Source organism: Eschrichtius robustus, chromosome X (assembly GCF_028021215.1).
Source record: "Eschrichtius robustus isolate mEscRob2 chromosome X, mEscRob2.pri, whole genome shotgun sequence".
Classification (NCBI taxonomy): domain Eukaryota; kingdom Metazoa; phylum Chordata; class Mammalia; order Artiodactyla; family Eschrichtiidae; genus Eschrichtius; species Eschrichtius robustus.
In genome coordinates, this window is record NC_090845.1 from 104,913,964 (window position 1) to 104,934,939 (window position 20,976).

Genomic DNA, 20,976 nt, shown 5'->3' on the forward strand with positions numbered 1-20,976 from the left:
TACAAACTACTGTACATAAAATAGATAAGCAACAAGGATTTACTGTGTAACACAGGGAACTATATTCAACATCTTGTGATAACCTATAATGGAAAATAATCTGAAAAATATATATATAACTGAGTCACTTTGCTGTACACTTGAAACTAACACAATATTGTAAATCAACTATACTTCAATAAAAATATGTAAGACTTGCATGCATAATAAATAAATAACCTAAGGTGTAAAAAAAGAGTAAAATAATGAATATTATTTTCATTCGCTATGTGTTGAACATGTCAATGATATAGTCAGAATTATTAACCCCATTTTAGAGGCAATAAATGGGTCTCAGTAAGAGACAGCAACAGGATTAAGGTGTTATATGCCAGTAAACAGATGGTAAGTCTGGCACCAAAGCCTATGAACTTTCCATCATATATCTGAAGTAGAAGTGTTGACATTAATGAGAAAAACTGTATCACAGTGGAAGATCAGTTATTGGGGCAGGGGTACCAGGAAGATATGAACATCTGATCAATTTCCTGTTCATCAAGCACAGGTTAAAGCCGTTTGAAAATCTGTAAGTAAAAGAACTTAAATTTTACTAGAGGGAACATGATGGAGGTTGATTTTAAATATCCTGAATGGACCAAGATCTAATTTAGCTCAGGGAAACATAATTGAAAATAGAATGTCTTTAGTATCACTGATCTCTGAAACTCAAGAAATGACACATAAACTTTTTCCTTCTCTGTCTGCCAGAATGCTTGGTAAAACTATTTTATTCACTAAATAATTTTAGAGTTGTTATAAAAGTAGAGTATTTAGAATGTCACAAAACTATACAAAAGATTTTACATGGTTAATATTTAAATAGCCATAAAAGTATACAGGAAGAAAAAATAAACCATAGGTGAATACTGAACATTGTGGCATCTTTCGTTTAAATCCTTTTTCTAACTTTGTGAGTGTAGATATATGCACAATTTATTGAGTAAATTTTGTTCTTTTTCTGTTAATAAGTGCAATAATTTCAAAAGTAGAAAATAAAGATTGGCAAAAAGAGAAGTAAGGGGGTGGTAAAGCCTGAGCAAATATAAAAACATACCCCCCCCAAAAATACAAGAAATAAACACTGTGCTGTTACTGGCTGACAAATAATGATCATTAATTGTAGTAAGTATGATTATTTTCATAGACAAAGCAAAAGAATTGGTGGAAACGTTTCTGAAAATAAAATGAGGGACGTTAATGTAAAATCTGAAAGGCTTAGGAAAAGAAAATGATAAAACTCTTTTTACCATTAGAAGATACGAATGAAAGGAGAGAACTGAAGCTCAGCTAGAGGATGGTGGGTGAGCGTGGTGGATGTAGAGGAAGACATTATCATAAAATCACCCAGGCCCCAGCCACATCACAGGCTGGACCTCACAATTACAATGCAGGGATCCTCTGCCCCACTTGGCTTACTATTAAGTGCAGTAGCTCATTGGAATAAAACAAGAGTGGTGAGAGCCACGGCAGGGGTGAGTCAGGGGACAGTCAGAACACAGAGGAGGGCCCTATAATCCGCGGGGTCAGGCTTCTCGCAGGGGGTCATGTGTAGGCTGTAGGACTAGTATCCTCAGCAACTGGGAGCTCAAAGGGATCAGAGCGCTGACCAATGTGAAACCTACGTACCTTACCATTGTGGTCAGAGAGCCCCAAGCTGGAGGCCCAAGAGGCAGGAGGAGCACATTTTTCCAAGTTGAAGGTCTTGAGCTGTGGTGCTGAGGTCTCAGGGGCACTGGATGCCAGTGGGGACTTCAAAACCGTCAAGTGCTGGCTCCCCAAATATCACCAATGCACCTGTTGGTATGACAATGCTGAATTTATCGCTTACCTCTGTAAGGGAGAACCCTCACCTCACAAAGCTTTGCCAGTGTTTCAGGGAGGAAAGAAAGGGCAGAATTTATTGAGAAATGAAAGCATGGTTTAAGGCAGAGGGTCTTTCAACTCCGGGGCTTGATTAGGATTGGGTAAGGATCATGATACCAACAGTCTGGGACTGAGGGAAGCTGCAAGGGGAGGACTTTGAGGAGAGGGACTTCAAGAATTTCAGAGAGCAAACTGTTGCTGCTTTCCATTGAAGAGTTGATGGATCTTTGGGGACGTTGCTGTAGTGAAGAAACTATTTGCCTGGACAGAGGAGTCCTGGAAAAGTAATGCCAACGAAGACAGTGGACTGGCAAGACACATTTATGTACATAGTATGGCGTGGTTTCGCTTCTCAGTGTCCAGGCTGAGTGTGGGGATGGACTGTTTTCTCATATACAAAACACTTTTATGAATAATTCACCTTAGGTATGCGTTTATTTGGTAGTGTCAAAATCCTTTCGTTTCTCTGAATCCCGAGGGAAGATAATACCTACTCTTATCCTGAGAAACAAACTAAATAGCTAGCTTTAACAGTCTGGTAAACCCTTTGGGTGGATTATTTTATTTAATCCTCACAAACACCTTGTGAAGTTGGTACTATTATTATCCCTATTTTATAAGAGGAGGAAACTGAGGCTCAGGGAGGTAATAATTAGCTCACAGCGATGCGGCTACAAATGCATTTTTTCGGAACGTCAGCAAAAACCATCTTCAACAAAGCTGCCTTTTTTGCAGAAGGGAGCTGGCATCCAGGTTCGAGATAATTATTTGACCATTCTGTCCTGTTTGGGGTCCTTCTCCCTTTGGGGAGAAAGGAGGAAGGGGTGGAGGCCGCCTCCACCTACTCCACTTTGGATCTGGGTCAGCTCCCCTCGGCATCGCCGCTTCGCCCTGGGCCAGCGGCGCGGCCATTTCCGCCGCAGACGCCGAAGCCTCTGCTTGGGCTGCCCCGCGGACCGGAAGCCACTCGCCAGTCCACGCATGCTCCGACCAGCTGGTGACAACAGCGCCGGTTTTGCCCGCTTCCGGCTACCAGGGGGCGCCACGACATAATCGCGCGTGCGGGGAGGGGTGGCGGCCACGTGGTCAGGGAGCCGAGCGCTGGGACGTAGGGGACCGCGGCTTGGAACTCGGGACGGCTGCAAGCCTGCTCAGGCCGCTTGCCTTCCTCCATCGCCTTCTTTCGCTGTGCGCGGACCACACGGTGGGACTGTAGCGGCGAAAGCGACTGAGGTCTGGGCGCAGTTATCTGTAACCTCTTGGCGACCCTGACAAGCAGACGCGTGAGTTTCCCGGGCACCAGGAGGCCCTGGGAGGAGACACCTGACCCTGACTTTGTAGCAGTTTTTGCCCGTTCCGCAACGCAAAGAAGGAGGGACTCGGTCCTAGCCTTTCCCCTGGCTCGGAGAGGTGCTGTTCCACCCCCTGGCACCTCCCCCATCGCCCTTAGATAGATGTGCTTTCCTTTAGAGTATCCCAGGGGGCGGGTCTGGAGGGGTGGAGTTAGAATCTATCAGCTGTTCTGGCAGGACATCCTTGCCTAGTAAGCACTGACCAAATTGCCAAAAAAAAACCCCCAAACACACAAACAAAAACCACTAACATTTTCACAGATATGCTGTAATAGAACAGTTCACCTGGTTGTGAACAAGGCTTGAGAGTTGCAAGAAGTGAATTTGTTACCTGACTACAGTTTATTGCTTGGAGTAGGGGCCTGGCACACTCACACTTAAACTGGCAGACCACGGATTGTCCAGATTACACACTGGGATCACCCAACCGGAAACGCATTGTACACCTCATCACGCAGTATTCAGAGAGGCTGACTTTGATGTTTCTGTCAGCACAACCCCAAACCCCAACCGACATAAATGCCTCAGAAACTTCATTTACCACAATTCTTACCAGGTCTTGTCATGGAGGAAAAAAGTTAATTTAGAGAGAAACTAAATAATGTAATTGAGGGATTTTTTTAAAAAAAAAGAGCCTTATACTTTGCATACCATTAAATTCACTCATTTTACGTGTACACTTGTTTTTACTAAACTTATGGAGTTGTGTAACCATCACCAGAATCCAGTTTTAGAGCATTTTTATCACCCCTCCCCAAATTCCCAAAAGACTATTTGTAGTTAATCTCTCCTCCTACCTCTAGTCCTAAGCAACCATGTAACCGCCCTCTGTCTCTATAGTTGCTTTTTCTGAACAGTTCATGTGAATGGAATCATACAATATGTGGTCTTTTGTGAATGGCTTCTTTCACTTAGCATGATGTTTTCCAGGTTCATCCATGCTGTAGCATGTATCAGTACCTCATTGCTTTTTATGGCAGAATAACATTCCATGGAATGGGTATACCGCATTTGTTTATCCATCTATCGGTTGATGGGCATTTATTTCCACTTTCTGGTTATCATGGGTAATCCTATTGTGAACATTTGTGAGGACATATGTTTTCAATTCTCTTGATTTCACTGCCCTGCTCGGGTGCTGCCGTAGTGCCCTTAGCAGACCTCTGTCATAACACTTAACACACTGCCCTATAAGCTTGGGTTCATTCTCTGTCTCTGCACTGGAAAGGGCAAGGACCATGTTCACTTGTTCCCTGGCCTAGGAGTGGGACTTCTGGGTCGTAAGGTGACTGCATGTTGAACTTCTTTAGGAATTTCCAGACTGTTTTCTAAAGTGGCTGCACCATTTAATATTCCCGTCGGTAAATGTATGAAGGTTCCAATTTCTCCACATACTCACCAACACTTGTTTTGTCTTTTTGTTTGGCATCTCATTGTGATGTTAATTTGCCTGACTTGAGTGGTATTTAGCTAGTTTCACTTCACTTTAATGAATACCTATTTTAATATTTTAATCTAGGAGCTGAAATGAATAATACATGGTCCCTCCTTGCAAGGAGCTCATATACAGTTCCTTCAGGGAGACAGGTAGAGATACAGATAATTACAGTACAGTGTGTTAAGTGTTCTGATGGAGCTGAGCAAGGGATGCTATGGGCAGCAGAGACGAGGGACACCTAACCTAGTCTGGGGGGGAGGATGGAGGAAAGTATTCTTTTCTAAATTGAAGTATAGTTGATTTACAATATTATGTTAGTTTCAGGTGTACAGCAAGGTGATTCAGTTATATATTTTTCAAATTCTTTTCCAATATAGGTTATTACAAGATATTGAATATAGTTCCCTGTTCTATACAGTAAGTCCTTGTTGTTTATCTGTTTTATAGGTAGTAGTATGTATCTGTTAATCCCAAACTCCTAATTTATCCCTCCCCCCCTTTCCCCTTTGGTAACCGTAAGTTTGTTTTCTATGTCTGTGAGTCTGTTTCTGTTTTGTATCATTTGTATCATTTTTTTTAGATTTCGTATATGTGATATCATGTAATATTTGTCTTTCCCTGTTTGACTTACTTCACTTAGTATGGTATTCTCTAGGTCCATCCATGTTGCTGCAAATGGCAATGTTTCATTCTTTCTTATGGCTGAGTAATATTCCATTGTGTATATGTACCACATCTTCTTTATCCATTCGTCTGTCGATGGGCATTTAGGTTGCTTCCATGACCTGGCTATTGTAAATAGTGCTGCAATGAACATTGGGGTGCATGTGTCTTTCTGAAATATGGTTTTCTCTGGGTATATGCCCAGGAGTGGGATTACTGGGTCATATGGTAATTCTATTTTTAGTTTTTTAAGGAACCTCCATACTGTTCTCCATAGTGGCTGCACCAATTTACATTCCCACCAACAGTGCAAGAGGGTTCCCTTTTCTCCACACCCTCGCCAGCATTTGTTGTTTGTAGATTTTTTGATGATGGCCATTCTGACCGGTGTGAGGTGATACCTCTTTGTAGTTTTGATTTGTGTTTCTCTGATAATTAGCGATGTGGAGCAGCTTTTCATGTGCCTGTTGGCCATCTATATGTCTTCTTTGGAGAAATGTCTATTTAGGTCTTCTGCCCATTTTTTTGATTGGGTTGTTTGTTTTTTTGATACTGAGTTGTATGAGCTGCTTGTGTATTTTGGAAATTAAGCCTTTGTTTGCAAATATTTTCTCCCAGTCCGTAGATTGTCTTTTTTGTTTTGTTATGGTTTCCTTTGCTGTGCAAAAGCTTGTAAATTTGATTAGATCCCATTTGTTTGTTTTTGCTTTTATTTCTTTTGCCTTGGGAGACTGAATTAAGAAAACATTGCTATGATTTATGTCAGAAAATGTTTTGCCTATGTTCTCTTCTAGGAGCTTATGGTGTCATATCTTATATTTAAGACTTTAAGCCATTTTGAGTTTGTTTTTGTGCACAGGAAAGTATTAAAAAAGCCTTTTCTAGAAGGCGCTTTAATGTGCCTTGGTTTTCTTTTGTGTATTTTTATCAAAGTTACACATGTACATAGTTTTAAAAAGTCAAATACTTCTACAAGGTTGGCTATTTTTAAAAAGAGGAGTCCCCAGCTTTCCTCCCCATTCCCTGCTTCCCCCAAACCAATCAGTTTCTGTTCTTTTAACTCTTTGGATATTTATCTCTGTATCTTTAAATAGCAAGCATATTTTTATTTTAGAAGAAAAATTATCAGCCCCAACACAGGCCGAACAATCACCATCCTCACCTGCAGTGATTTCTCAATTGGTCAGCCCCATTTAATATATTTATTTATTTATTTATTTGTTTATTTATTTTTGGCTGCGTTGGGTCTTCATTGCTGCACACGGGCTTTCTCCAGTTGCAGCGAGCGGGGGCTGCTCTTCGTTGCAGTGCACGGGCTTCTCATTGCGGTGGCTTCTCTTGTTGTGGAGCACGGGCTCTAGGTGCGCGGGCTTCAGCAGTTGTGGCTCGCGGGCTCTAGAGCACAGGCTCAGTAGTTGTGACGCACGGGCTTAGTTGCTCCGTGGCATGTGGGGTCTTCCCGGACCAGGGCTCAAACCCATGTCCCCTGCATTGGCAGGCGGATTCTTAACCACTGCGCCACCAGGGAAGTCCCAGCCCCATTTAATATTAACACGTGGTTAATCGTGAAAGCCACAGTCACAGTGCAACCTACCTTACCATTTAAATGAAAGAAGACAGGCATTACCAACAGTTAGGTACCAGAATAACTGAAGTAAGACAAGATATACATTTTAAAGGAGCAGCCAAGGAGTTGTTTTCCTCATTGGTATTTTCGTACCATATAACTTCAATAAGCCAGAATCCAATTACAGCTGTCAATTAGGAAGAATGTTATTTTCATTCAAACTTTCAAAGAAAAAGCCAAATCACAGACAAGCAGCATAGTATAGGACAGAGGTTGGCACCCTATGACCTGGCAGCTAAGAATGTTTTTTCAGATGAACATGTACAATCAATCAGTTTGATGATAGGGAACACTAAGTTTCAACCACAATAAAACAAAATATTATTCTTCAATTCCATTTTTTCATTAGTAGACCTGTATTACAAAACCGTATAATCAATTATTATTATATCTTGGGTTTCATCAGTAAAGAATTTATGGAAATTTTTTTCTGTCATTATATAAGTACCTACATAATATCCTCGATTTTGCTTCTTGGCCCATATGGCCTAAAATGTTTACTATCTGACCTTCACAGAAAAAGTTTGCCGACTCCTGGTTTAACAGAAGAAACCGAGAAATTGCCATGTACTTGCTGGGTGACCTTGGGAAGTCACTTTACTTCTCTGGCCTTGATTTTTATTATCTATAAAGTGAAGATAAAGGGTGGTGGGTGGATGAGATAAGCTCGAGGGTGAAAGCCCCCCATCTCCTAAGTTTTTTATTAATTACTTAATTACGCAAATATTTGATCTACTCCTGTGTACTGAGAACTGTTAAAGGCATTGAGGATACATTGGGAAACAAAATTCCTGTCCTGAAAAAAGGATACTGTTCTAAATGAAAAGAGACTTAGCTTGCAATGTGTGGTCTGAGATTGGGTCTTAATTTGAACAGACTAGCTTTATAGGACATTTTGGGGAAAAGTAAGTGGATATGAATAGGGATGGGTCTTAGATGAGATGAAAACTTCTTAACGTGGAATGGTGGAGGTCGTTAATTGAGAAAAAGCATTATGCACATGCATTACCTCATTTTGGTAGAAAGTACATATACATATTATATATACTTAGAAAAAGATCTGGAAGGATGTATACTAAGCTGTTAACGGTGGTAATTTCTGGGTGGTAGAAATGTAATGTTTCTATTAATTTTTGTTTTCTAATTTTCCACAATGAACAAACATACACTGCTTTTGTAAAAATAAGAGATTCTTTCTAATTTAAAAAGTAATCTCTCTCTTCATGGAGCTTACATGCTAGTGCCTCTTATAAGTATTAATATTGCCAAATCTGTCACTTTTTTTCTAGGGGAACACAAGTAAGAATGGAGGGTGCTCTTCCTCCCGCCCCACCCCGAAGGTAACGAAGGATCAAGGCTTTCTCCGTGAAATAGCTGCAGAATGTACACTGAGCCTGCTGGCATTTCCCTTAGAGTTTTACTGGTAAGTAGAGCTTTCGTATACTCAAGGCTTTAGGATGGGGTGGGATTTTTGTAGGGTGGCTGGCATTAAAAAAGGAGGACTAGAGAGGCAGACGTTGGCAGTGTCCAGCTAAGCAGCGTGTCTAATCTGATAGCAGAGACAGGTTTATCTCCTCCATTGATGGACACATCAGGCTACAAAAGCCTGATGTGATCAAGCATTTGAATCATGTAACTACTACTCCTCTTATTCTTATTTTAGGCCAGGGATCTATAAACCCTGACGTCTATTGTTGTAAATAAAGTCTTATTGGAACACAGCCATACTTCTTTGTTTACTTATTGTCTATCATTGCTTTTACCCCGCAATGGCAGAGTTGAGTAATTGTGACAGATGTGAGTATATGACCCACAAAATCAAAAAAATTTACCATCTGGCCCTTTAAAAGGAAAAGTTTGTGGATCCTTGTTCTAGGCTCACCAGAAAACTGTCTTAGTAGGCAAGCCTGTGGGGAGAGAATGCCCACTTTACAGTTAAATTAATAAATTGATGTTGTAATTTAGAAACTTCATTCTCTTCTGAGCCCTATTAGCGTGTGTCAGTATTCCCAATTTCACATGACTCTAAGTTACTTACAAGATTGGAATTCTTTTTTTTTAATTGAAATATAGTTGACATGCAATATTATGTTAGTTTCAGTTGTACCGTAGAGTGATTTGGCATTTGCATACATTATGAAATGATCACCATGATAAGTCTAGTAACTATCTGTCCCCATACAAAGTTATTACATGTTATGGGCCATATTCCTTATGCTGTATATTACATCTCTGTGACTTATTTATTTTATAACCGGAAGCTTGTTCCTCTTTATTCCCTTCTCCTATTTTGCTCCCACCGCCCTCCTGCCCTTTGGTAACTACCTGTTTGTTTTCTGTATCTGTGAGTCTGTTTTCGTTTTGTTTATTAGATTCTACATGTAAGTGAGATCATACAGTATTTGTCTTTCTCTGTCAGACTTATTTCACTTAGCATAATATTCTCTAGGTCCATCCACGTTGCTGCAAATGGCAGAACTTCATTCTTTTTTATGGCTGAGTAATACTCCAGTGTGTGTTTTTGTGTGTGTGTGTGTGTGTGTGTGTGTGTGTGTGTGTCTGTGTGTGTATACACCACATCTTCTTTATCCATTCATCTGTCGATGGACACTTAGATTGCTTCCATATCTTGGCTATTGTAAATGCTGTAGTGAACATGGGCGTGCATATATCTTTTCAAATTAGAGTTTTTGTTTTCTTCACGTAAATACCCAGAAGTGAAATTGCTGGATCATATGGCAGTTCTATTTTTAATTTTTTAGGCACCTCCATACTGTTTCCATAGTGGCTGCACCAGTTTACAATCCCACTCAACAGCACAAGAGGGTTCCCTTTTCTCCACAAAATGGACAAAAGTATGATGAAAAACAGTATACATGTTTATAGTCTCAAAGTATCTCCCCACAAAATGCTTATTCGTTACGAAGGGCAAAATAGTAACTTCACTGGGGAGAAACCTGGCAGACACCACATTAACCAAATGATCAGAGTTAAGATCAATAGTTGTGGAACAAACTGATACCATGTGCCTCTTGGTAGGATGCATTGAGAAGGACACAACATCACATCTGTAGTATTCTTGCCAAAACAAATAATCTAAATTGAGTCACGAGGAACCATCAGACAAACCCAAAATTGAAACCAGTCAGTATTTTTCAAAAGTGTCATGCTAATGAAAGACCAAAAAAAAAAAAAAAAAAAGACTAGTGAACTATGCCAGATTAAAGGAGCTGAAGGAGACAGGTGTGATCCTAGACTAGAAAAAGGACATTGTTGGGGCAATTGGAGAAAATCAAATAGTCTGTTGATTAGGTTATAGTGTTGTATGAATGTTAATTTCCTGATTTATAATATTGTACTGTGGTTATGGAAGATGTTAACATTTGGAGACTCTGAGTGAAGGGTATATGAGGATTCTTTGTGCTGTTTTGCCACTTTTTTCATTGTCTGTACCTCCAAAATGAAAAGTTGAAAATGAAGCATGAGGGACTTCCCTGGTGGTCCAGTGGCTAAGACTCCGTGCTCCCAGTGCAGGGGGCCCGGGTTTGATCCCTGGTCAGGGAACTAGATCCCGCATGCCACAACTAAGAGTTCGCATGCCTCAACTACAGATCCCACACGCAGCAATGAAGATGCCACATGCCACAACTAAGACCCGGCGGAGCCAAATAAATAAATAATAAATAAATAAAAATAAATTAAACAAAAAGAAAATGAAACATGAGTTATTTACCTCACCCCCAAATATCCCTAGGTGATCTGACTGCCATGTGCAGCGTGGCTTACAGAGGGGCCAGAGTATAAGTGGGGGGACCAGTCAGGAGACTGTGGCACTAGACCAGGGGAGAGATGATGGTGGCTCAGACTAGGGGGATGGCAGTGGAAATTGAGAGGGGTGGATGGATTCAGCACGCATTTTGGCGTCTCCACAGGAAGGACCTTGCACAGGAGGGAATAGAAGGGAGACCAGCCTCATTTGAAAAGGATGTTCTCTGCACATTACCTTCAGATAAAATATAGAACAGAATAGACCCTGCATGTCTATCTGGGCTTTTTCATTGGTTTTGTGGATTCTAAATCCTCTAGCATGGAAGCTGGACCATTTATCATGGAGACTGTATTTTATCTTTTTTTTCCTCTATAGTTTTTAATAGTGTTCCTCTCACCCAAGGAAAAACAAGGAAAGGAGCTTTCTTTGGTTACCTGCTGTGTCTACCTCTGCCAAGGAGTTTTCTCTTGAGACTCCCTCTCTGCTCTTTTTAAGAAAGAGTTTGAATTCTGTGTTGTCACTCAAATTGTGACCTTTACAGGGTCCTGTTGGTCAACTTGGGTTTCCACATGATGTGCCCTTCCCTACATTTACGCTCAATAAAAATTCGTCTGTTTTTCAAGGCTCAGCTCAAGAACCACCTCCTCCAAGTTGTCTTCCTGGATTTACTCAGCCTAAAGCAATCCTTTTTCCTAGGTAAGTCATAGCTCTTAGTTTATTCCTTTTATTTAGCCCCCATTCACTCTTTCACAGTTATACTCATTGCTTTGTACTTATTTGTTTATTTTGTTTGTTTGTTTGTTTTGGCTGAGTGGCATGTGGGATCTTAGTTCCCCGACCAGGGGTTGAACCTGTGCCTCCTGTAGTAGAATCGTGGCGTCTTAACCACTGGACCACCAGGGAAGCCCCTGTACTTACTTGTATTCATGACTTACCTCCTCTACCAGATTTTAAATTCCTTGAGGGAAGGGTACTTAGGTTGTTCGACTTTAAATATTTTCTTTCTCATCATCAGATGCAAAAGAAGTTCAGCAGTAAAATAAGTTGATAAGTTCCCCCATGTACGTTGAATCTAATCTTTAGTTTCTCTTGTTTCTAGTAAGGACTTTTCCTGTGAAATGCTGGAGTCACTCACTCCTTTGTCTCCAGCGCTCTCCTTTGTAACTTAAAGCCTGTTTTCTATGATTTTCTTTGCCATTGCTTCAATGGAGCTGCTTCCACCAGGGGGAGCTCCTTACTATAGCTAGGTCAATTTTTTTTTTTCTTTAGAGGCAAAAGAAAGGAGACTTCATCAGGCAAAATATCAAAGCAATGGGAAAACAAATAGTAGGAAGTAGGAACTGCACATAACATCTCTTGGGACTTGACTTGGTCTCAGCACCAGTTGGCCCAAATGCCATTTCACTTGTTATATTGGGTTTTGGTATGATTCTGGCCCACGTGTAAAGATTTCCCTCTTCCCAATCTTTTATTTCTTCTACAGATACATACTGAGCATATGCTTTGTGTCAGATATTGTTATAGATGCTGAGGCTTCATCTGTGAACAAGACCGACCAAGTCTCTGACCTCATGGAGCTTATTTCATATGTGGGCAACAGATAATAAGTAAGTTAGATATATAATAATATGTAGTATATTAGATAGGGATAAGTGCTAAAAAGAACAAATAATGCAAGGTCTTGAAGGCCATTGTAAGAACTTTGATTTTTACTATGAGTGAGATGGGAAGCAGTGGGGGATTTTGAGTAAGAATGATGTGATCTGACATGTTTTAAAAGGATCACTCTTGTTTTTTGGATAATACATTATGTTTAAGGGGATAAGCTTGAGCCAGGCTGGTAACAGTGGAATTTGGGAGAAGTTGTTGGATTTGGGGGTATATCTTGAAGGTGGAGCCAATTGGATTTGCTAACAGATCAGATGTGGGATGTGAATGAGGAATCAAGGAAAACAGGGTCACCATGTTACATAACACCAATAGCATTGCATAAAATGTGGCTCGTGCCCTCTGGAGTTGTATAACACAGTGTTTCTGTTCGAGACGATGCCAAGGTTTTCATCCTGAGCAGCTGGAAGGATGGGGTTGCCACTAACTGCAGTGATAAAGACTGTGGGTAGACAAGGTTGGGAGTATATCGGAAGTTGACTTTGGGATATGTTGAATTTCAGATGCCAGTTAGACATCTAAGTGGAGGTGAGGAGTGAGCTGTGGGATGTATGAGCCTGGCACTCACAGGCGTGGTTAGGGCTGGAGATAAACATTCTTGAGTCATAGGCATCTAGATAGTATTTAAAGCTGTGAGATGGATGAAATCACTGGGAGTGAGGAGAGTTAAGAGAGGGGGACCACGGACCCCGCCCTGGGGCAACTCCCACAGCCAGAGGTTAGGCAGACAATGAGGAACCCGCAAAGGGGACTGACAAGGAGTGGCCAGGAAGATGGAAGGAAAACCAGAAGAGGATGGTGCCCCGGAAGCCGCGTGAAGAAGGTGCTTCCGGGAAGAGGGGATGATCAGCTGTGAGAAGTGCTTCTGGTTGGCCAAGCAAGATGAGGACCGAGAATATTCGGTGGACTCTAGCAACATAGAGGCCAGTAGTGGCCTGGATAAAAGCCTTTTCAGTGGACAAAAGCTTGATTGGAGTGGGTTCAAGGGAGAAAGGGAAGAGAAAAATTGTGCACGGGGAATATAGGCAAATCTTTTGAAGAGTTTTGCTGTCACGAAGAGGAGGGAGATGAGGCAGTAACTGGAATGGTGTGTGGGAGAGGGGGTCAAAAGAAGGTATCAGAATGGGAGAAATAGAGCCCAGAGGTAAACCCATGCACCTACAGTCAATTAATCTACAACAAAGGGGGCAAGAATATACGATGGGGAAAAGACAGTCTCTTCAGCAAGTGGTGCTGGGAAAGCTGGACAGCCACATGTAAACCAATGAAGTTAGAACACTCCCTCACACCATCCACGAAAATAAACTCAGAATGGGAGAAATAATGGAACGTTTGCCCCAGGAGTGCTCACTGGTCGTGGGAGTTCACTAGTCCGTAGTCACATGCGTTTCTGGGCATAGTAGCCAGTAATCCTCAGAGAAGCTAGATGTTGAGGGAGGGGAAGTTGCCAGGTTTGACTGGAACAAACTCTAAGGAAACCCGTGGGCAGCCTTTAATAAAACTGGACTCAGACCCTCTGCAGTTAGGGAAAGGGAGAGTATCTCCACGTGTGGAAATGGTTGGGGCCATGAGCTCTAGCCATCCCCCTTGTCCACTGGGTGATTCCAGCCTCCTTTGCCAACCTTGAAGGATCTGGCCTCAGTTACACTGCAGACGGCCTGTAGATCCGCTTCCAGAAACATTATTATCTCTTATTATCTAGAGAAGGGAGAGGAAAAGAAATTTCTATAGATACTGTGAGCATGACAAAACCCTAGGTAGAGTTTGAACCAAGTGGGAAAAGTGACATAAAAATTCAGGTCACAGTTCCACTAATGACGTCCCTGTTACTTGGCAAGAAGTGGCCTCAGCAGCAGAAGCCATTGTCGAGCCAGGCTTGCTTCTTAGCTCTGTGTTTTAGTAGTGATGGCTTTGAAAACACAAGTTTTACTGGTCTCCATGTCCTGTTTTTATTTGAACTTGTTTCCGATTCTCATGTCTTCAAGGCCCAGCTCAAGTGTCACTTGTTCTGCAGAGCCTTCTGTGAGCCCCGTCTCAGGCAAAACGAACCATTTCCTTCCCTGAGTTTCTATACCACTTTTTCTCTTTCTCTCTTCTCGCACATGTTACGCTGAGTTGTGTGCGGTTGTAAACAGAAAAGGCGGCAGAGTGTAGTGGATAAGAGCACGGGCTCTGGAGCTAGGCTGCTTGGGTTTAAATAGTGCTTCTTGCAAATTGCTTAATCTCCTTGTGCCTCAGTTTCTCACCTGTCTCATCTCAATATAATAATAATAGTAGTAGTAGTAGTGCCCTCATAGGGATTTTGTAAAGAGGAAAGAATATGTGTGAAGTACTTAGAACAGTGCCCAGCCTGTAGTAAGTGCTCAATAAGCTTTTGTTATTTGTCTCTCTTCTCCTTGAGGAATAAGATGATGCCCTTACGTTAGCACTGGGCTTGGCACAGAGTGCTAGGTGCTTAATACATTTTTGTGTGACTAAACCAGGTTCATGTTTAACGGTTTCATATGTATATAGCCCTTTCATCAGCTCACTTATTTATTGCTGTGTACTGCTCCACGTAGCGGTTAAGAATGAAGGTTCTAGAGCCTGATGGCCTAGTTTGTGTCGTTGCTTAGCCACTTATTAGCTTCTTAACCCCTCATTGCCTCAGCTTCCTCATCTGGAAAATGAGAAAAAATATTGGAAGTTAAACACAGTTACTGAACATTCGGATATTAACTATATTTATTATTAATCTTATCGTTAATTAAATGATTTAATAAACACGTACCATGTTCCGTGGACTGTGCTAGACAATAGAGATGCAGAGGGGCGTACGGCTTGCTTCCTGCTCTAAGAAAACCTCTCAGCTAGTGAAGGCAACAAGTCAGTATGTATAGAGCCTGGCGGAGGGAGGGAGCAATGAGGGGAAATGGGAGGGCAGTAAGGTTTTCTGGAGCAGGTACATCCTGAGCTTTGCATCTGTGGGTTGAGGATCCTGGAATAAGAATGCCAAATGGGTATCAAAATCCCTTTTGTGGTTCATCAGAAATGAGTTTTATAACAGATTTCTCCCATCAATTTCTTTAACAAGACCCCTTAACGAGAGGCTCCACCGTGTATTTGGAAACCCAGAGAAACCATTCTGGGCCAACAACAACGTATCATCAGGCCAACCTAAGTGTACCAAAAATGGTTTTGAACAGTTTTCCTTGAGCAAAACTCCTCTTTCCTTTTGTAGTTAAGCCAGAGAGCCCTCGCAGGCAGAAGACTGCATTCCAGATGCCTCTGTCCTGCCCTCTCCCTCCCTCCCAGTGAATTTTCTGAAAAGGTTGGCATTTATCTTCCCTTCCTCACCCCAACAATCAGGTGAGAGGGAAAGCAGAGAGCGGCGTGTTTTCTAAGAAAAGACCAGGACCCCTTTCTAACTCACACTTGTAATAGGGACCGCTCTGAGATGGTGGGATGGGGCTATATTTACATTCTTGAGATCAAGGTCAGAGTATGGGTAGATGAAAACCTTTGTCTTTTGTCTCTTAGAAAACCAATAAAGCCAGTGAAGCTTGTCTATATTCCCCAAGTAGTTCATAAGAACAATAGAATTCAGAGTTCCTGGTGTTCCTCTGGAGCTGATTTTGGCAAGTGATAAGCAGCTTGTAAAAGGGCTTATTATTGAGTAGAGTTTTGGCTGCCTGACTTTTAAGGTTGGTTATTTATTTTGCATGTTGTATAACAGGAGCATTGGGCAATGCTCAGAAGAGGCCTTCTGGGTCAGAGAGTAAGGACTTCTCTGACCATCCTCTCCTGCCAGAAGATTCCGGGTGCGGAGCACGGGCCCAGGCCGTGGCTTTTGTGCAGCCCCTAACCACCAGCAGGCCTTCTCTTAGGGGTTGAATACATGAACATTTCCATCCAGTCCCAGCCCGAGAAAAATATATGTGTTTAATTTCTCAAACTTACACCGATAATGTGACCTGCCTTTGAAAGACGTGGGGGTTTTTTTGTTTTTTTAAATAATTAATTTATTTATTTATTTATTTATTTTTGGCTGTGTTGGGCCTTCGTTTCTGTGCGAGGGCTTTCTCTAGTTGTGGCAAGCGGGGGCCACTCTTCATTGTGGTGCGCGGGCCTCTCACTATCGCGGCCTCTCTTGTTGCGGAGCACAGGCTCCAGTCGCGCAGGCTCAGTAGTTGTGGCGCATGGGCCTAGTTGCTCCGCGGCATGTGGGATCTTCCCAGACCAGGGCTCGAACCCGTGTCCGCTGCATTGGCAGGCAGATTCTCAACCACTGCGCCACCAGGGAAGCCCGAAAGACGTGTTTTTAAAGACATGTTTTGGTCATGTACAAGTAGTCATATACGGGGTCCTTGTCATCTGAGTAGGTAGGTGCTCTGAAAGGTAGGGCTTCCAGCAGCTTGTGAGGAGTGCCCAGCCAGAAGCATCCCCAGCCCTTTCAGTTCAAGCTTTAAAGCGATGTGCCTCCTACCTCATGCCGGCCTTACTGGCTCTCCAAGAGAGATCCAGACATTTTAGAGACAGTGAGTGAGGGAAGCTCCTCTTTTTTCCTATTCCAAACTTTAAAAGTGAATTGAGCCAGGGCCCTCACGAAACTGAGATGGTCTCGACAGAGAGAAACTTACTGGTGGCTCTTTTTTCACTTTTCTCTTGTTTGATTTTTATGGGAACCTGAATTTATGAGGAACTTCTGTTTATAGAGGCTATAAGCCAGCATTTGTGTCCAGTGATGTTAGTAAAATGGGAAACAGCAGGAGGTTATAGGTGCCTGGGAAGAGATTTCATGAGCCATTGAATGAGTTTTGGATGCTTTATGATATTTTGAAGACACATGTCTTGGGAAAGGTGGCCTTTATACTTGAAGTTACTGTTTTAGAACGAACCATCCTCCCTCAGAGACAATGTTTTGTTGAAGAAAGTCTTGGAAAACATGTGAGATCCAATCATCCTCATAGAGTTTGTGAGTGTGACTAGGTTAAACTTAGTGCACTAAAGTCTCTGGCATTGGGGATAGGCCGCTACTTTGGCTCCTGTATTAGTCAGGATAGGCTAGACTCTGACGCAGTAACAAATAAACAACACAGGGTTATTTGTTGCTCATGTAAATAAGGTTTGATGCAGACTGGTTGGCTCTGTTTAATCTTGTAGCAATGCCATCTGGCACACGTGACCTCCAAGGGCACCATGGCAGAGGAAAAGACAGCTGGAAGCCCGTATGCCTTAGTTGCCTCATCCCAGCCCTGACACACATCACTTCACATATTTCAGTGGCAAGAACTAATCACTTCGCCCCAATCTAACTGCAAGGGGTACGTAGAAGCATAGCTGGTGTATTTGGTGGCTGTTAACAGTCTCTGCTACGTCCCCTGGGTACCAACTGACCCTTAACTTCCCACCCCACTCTCAGGGAATGTATGAGTGATGCTGATTTTCTAATTCTGTAACAGACCTGACTGTGAACACCAAACCAGCTCTCCAACCTGACAGACAGCACTTGTTTTATCTAAGGAAAGGGGACAGGATGGGCAGTGCTCACCTGTTTGACAGGTACAGTCCTTTTCCTTGTCCTCCCTCGTCGCTCACCATGAAGCACACATTCTCACTTCTGCTCTGTCCTGAGAGTCACACTGATATGAACATAAGAATTGCCCCCAGGTCAGGCACCTTTGTCACTCTAGTCCCAGGTTCCAGGTCAGACTGGAGCTGCGGGAGTGTTTGATGAGAACGTGCAAGAGTTGTGTTTATGAAGTTCTCACAAGGTTGGGGCACGCTGTCCATGTCTCTAGTGGTCCAAATGCCCCAGGGTTGAGTCACCATAAATTAATTTACGGCAAACCCTCTGACAAGATTGAGGGAGCAGAATTCCCCAAGTGTCCAGGAGTATCACTGAGATAGGGAACTCACTCCCCTCCCAAAGCCAGTGTCCAGGAGTATCACTGAGATAGGGAACTCACTCCCCTCCCAAAGCCAAGTTCTCCACAGCTAAGGTGGTCCTTCTCCCAGGAGGAGGATGACCAGTGGAGCCATTTCCAGATTTCTCACTAGGAGTGAGGACCAAATTCCCAGAAGGGACCTGAGAGTAAAAAAGTGGTTGCCTTCTCCTGTCCTGACTTAGCGTGTTTAGCTGAACCATAACCACTAGAGTATACTAGAGTGTGTGTGTGTGTGTGTGTGTGTGTGTGTGTGTGTGTGTGTATAAAAATCGATCCTGTGGTCCTTGGTGACTTTGGTTGCCCAGCCCTTGCAACAATTTTCTTCTGTTGTTGTTATTTTCCCTTGGAATCGCAGGCGTGAGCAAACTAAGGAAATAATAATTTACTCTTACTGCCTTTAGTGTCTTCCAGAGGAAAGGGGTGGCTGGAATCAGTGTAGACCAATCCAAGGAGTGCACATCTGCCAGAATTGCAGCTCAGCTTCCTTGCCTCTGGCATGTGTATCTTTCTGCAGGGTAGGCCCTAGACCAGATGTAAGTAAGTTAGCCGCAGGGTGACTGCTTGGCTGGTTAGCTGGTTGGCTTAGAAGAGTGTGAAGGGGCAGCAACATAAGGAGGTAGGGGTTAGGCAAGGCTGTATCTGAAAGAGGGGCAGGATGATTAGTTTTTCCTTTCTCTCCTTTGGCTTCATTGCGATACTCTGTGTGGGTCTTGTTAGCTTGAATCTGGATGAGACTCACCCAAATAGACAGTTCTGAGATACAGCTCACATCCCCTTACCTTCTAGAATCACTGCCAAACTCATTATGGTTAAAAGATTTCTAAGACTCAGGTACAGCATTCACTTTGGTTGGAGTTGGCCATTTAAATTTATTTCACACATATAAGCATTATGTCCTTTATGATGTGTTTTTAGTTGTTTATCAGTTATTCCAGATTGAACCACTTTTAAAAATTTCTTTGTGTTTTCTTTATGGGAAAACATCGTTCGATGGTTGCTGTTTACATTCCCCCCTTTCTTTCCCAGAAACAAAATTTTAATTCTTCACTTTGACGTTTTCATGTCTTCCTCTTCCTATTTCATACTCCTGCTGTTGATTGACACTTTCCTCACTAAGTTTCCTCCTACTTCCCAACATCAAAACCTAAGCTTTTTTCTCTTTTCCATATCTTTAGTTTGAGATGTTGTGTATGATTTCTAGTAAAACTGTTAAGTGATTGAAGATATTTAATTTTGAGCCAGTTAGAATCTCTCAGACTTCTGTGATCTTTCCAAGGACTTCAAAGTAATTCACCTTAAAAACTAAAATATGTCATTGTAGTACTTCATTTATCATCTCCAAATATCTGGGAACTAGGTAGGGGCAAGTTTTATCCCTTCTATCTTAAGAATGGTCAAATCAAGTTTCAGAGATGAACCTCATCTTCATCCTGCTGGCTGTTTGATGTCCAGGCCAAAGTAATCAAATGCTGACCTGTGGATTCTGCACTATTACCTCCATCCTGGGCTAAAAATGACACTGGGACAGGCTGAAGGAGACTGCTCTGCATCGTGTGGGTGCTAATGGTCTGGCAGAGGCAGGACTCTGGGGTCATATGTCCCCAGAAGGCAGGGACCCCAGCATCTAGGCAATCCTCCTTTTATATCTTGTGCGTAGCTGGGCCTTTGCGGCCTGACCCAGCTCTCCCAGCAGGACCCTGTGGTAATCCTCGTCTACAGAGGATGTGGACACAGTGGGGATTTAGCTGTCAATAATATTATAGACAGTAGAAAATTTCAAATGTTGCTTCTTAAAGTAACAAGTGATGGCTGAGGATGCGAGAGAGAATGGCCTTCTCTGCAGTTTATCAGTGAAGTATTGACTATGAAAATGGTTTCTAAATTGTAAAGACATGGAACACATGATGGCTATTGGTACTACATTATGAATTGCATGTGTTGCTTTTCTCCCGGGATTTTAAAGAAAGACCTCAAAGATCTCAAGTATTACCATAGTTAAGAAACTTCAAAATTCACTTTATTTACCTTACTTCTGATTAGTGCATTTTTGTTTTGCTGGAAGGTAGAGCCCATGGCTTAGTTATTTTTTCTCCAGCTTCACTGAGGTGTAACTGGTATGTAAAAAACTGTAGATAATTAATATATATAATTTGGTGAGTTTGGACACATGAATGGACCTAGAAGACATTATGCTAAGTGAACTAAGTCAGTCACAGAAGGACAAGTACTGCATGATTCCTCTTATATGAGGCATCTAAAATAGTCAAAAGTAAGGATGGTGGTTGCCAGGGGTTGGGGGGATGGGGATATAGGGAGGGGGTTGGTGTTCAATAGGTATAAAGTTACAGATATATAGTACAAGATGAGAAAGTTCCAGAGATCTGCGGTACAATGTAGTGCCTATAGTTAACAATAAGGTATCATGTGCTTAAAAATTGATGAGTGCATTTTTTTTTATGTCATTGGGTTTCTCTCTGGATCTGCCTAAGCATGAGAATTCACCTTTTTATGTTTATTTTTATTTTTCTGGTAAAATCTGTGTACGCACATGTTTTATTTACTTATTTACTTATTGGAGTATAGTTGCTTTACAGTGCTGTGTAAGTTTCTGCTGTACAGAGAAGTGAGTC

At 42.2% G+C, this 20,976-nt stretch overlaps 1 long non-coding RNA gene across 3 annotated transcripts in view; it reads left to right on the plus strand.

Moving 5' to 3' along the window:
- Positions 1 to 2,984: 2,984 nt before the first annotated feature.
- Positions 2,985 to 20,976, plus strand: part of LOC137756927 (uncharacterized) — a 69,676-nt gene continuing 51,684 nt past the window's right edge. For 2 of the 3 annotated variants that reach the window (XR_011072276.1, XR_011072278.1), the window contains exons 1-4: positions 2,985 to 3,185; positions 8,272 to 8,405; positions 11,375 to 11,447; positions 12,235 to 12,358. This is a non-coding gene — a long non-coding RNA (uncharacterized lncRNA). The remainder of the gene's footprint in view (positions 3,186 to 8,271; positions 8,406 to 11,374; positions 11,448 to 12,234; positions 12,359 to 20,976) is intronic. The other variant, XR_011072277.1, reaches the window with a different exon arrangement.